Raw genomic sequence first — 1,158 nt, forward strand, 5'->3', positions numbered from 1 at the left:
CGCTGTGTTTTTGTGTTCATAATTTAGCAGTTTCTAGTTTATTCCACACACACACACACACACACACACACACACACACACACACACACACACACACACACACACACACACACACACACTAAATAATGCTTGACCATCTTGACCCTTTACATTTCTGCTCATGCACCTCAGTCACATGTACATTGTAGCCTAACCTTTGAACAACAGTTCAAGGGGAAGTTACTAATTGACTGTGTGAGGGCCTTTGCTCCTTTCAAACAGGCAGCAGTATAGTGTGTCACAAGCCACAGATGACAGTCTAAATCAGCACCAGCATTGTCACAACATTTTTGCATGAGGTGAAAGGTGAGAAATAATGAGCCTTTTATTGACTATTTCTGAGATAATTGAATTACAAAAACATGTTTTTCTGCATTTCAATAAAACCTTGAAGGACTGGTTTCACTGGAGGCAGTTATTTGGATTTTGATGCCACCTAGTGGAGCGAGGCTCTAATTAGACCTCTGTGAATGTAAAATTTGAATTGATGGAAGAGTTTTGCCCCAGTTCTCATACTGTAACGAGGCGCATCTTTAGGCATAAGCATATGATCTCTGAACAATCAAAATGCTAAAGTACTCAATAAAAAGGCAGTGAGAAGGACTGGAAATGGAAAATTATTTAAACAGCAGAAAAGTCCGAAGAAATACTTCCATTCCCTGGGTTCCTGGTTAGCTCAGTGGGTTAGCGTGTATATGAAATGGCATCACCAGTCAGGTCCCAGATTCATGCATATAATACATCGCTTGCAGCATTATAATATTTCCCATGTTTAAAGTTGTTACTGGTAGTTTTGCTCTGTCCTGGTGTGTCTTGTTTATCCTGAATTGCAACATACTCTCTGCTAAAAATGAAATAACTTATCATCCTTGTGAGAGTCTCTCCCAGATCACACACCCTGTGGCTACTTTGACTTTGCTTTTTGTTGTGGAAAAAGGCTTTTCACTCCCCTACCAGCTGTATTTCTTTTACAAAGAAGAAACTTTGACTCTTTAAATGTTCCACATAGAGTGCATGTCTCTGAACAACGTATAAAAAGTAACCTAACATCTCTCTCGTGTTCCTTCTTCCTGATGTTGCTGTCATTCAGTATCGCCACATCTATCACTACGGCCGTCT

This window comes from Haplochromis burtoni, unplaced genomic scaffold (assembly GCF_018398535.1).
Source record: "Haplochromis burtoni strain Fernald_Lab_line unplaced genomic scaffold, NCSU_Asbu1 Contig_24, whole genome shotgun sequence".
In the NCBI taxonomy this organism is placed as follows: Eukaryota; Metazoa; Chordata; class Actinopteri; order Cichliformes; family Cichlidae; genus Haplochromis; species Haplochromis burtoni.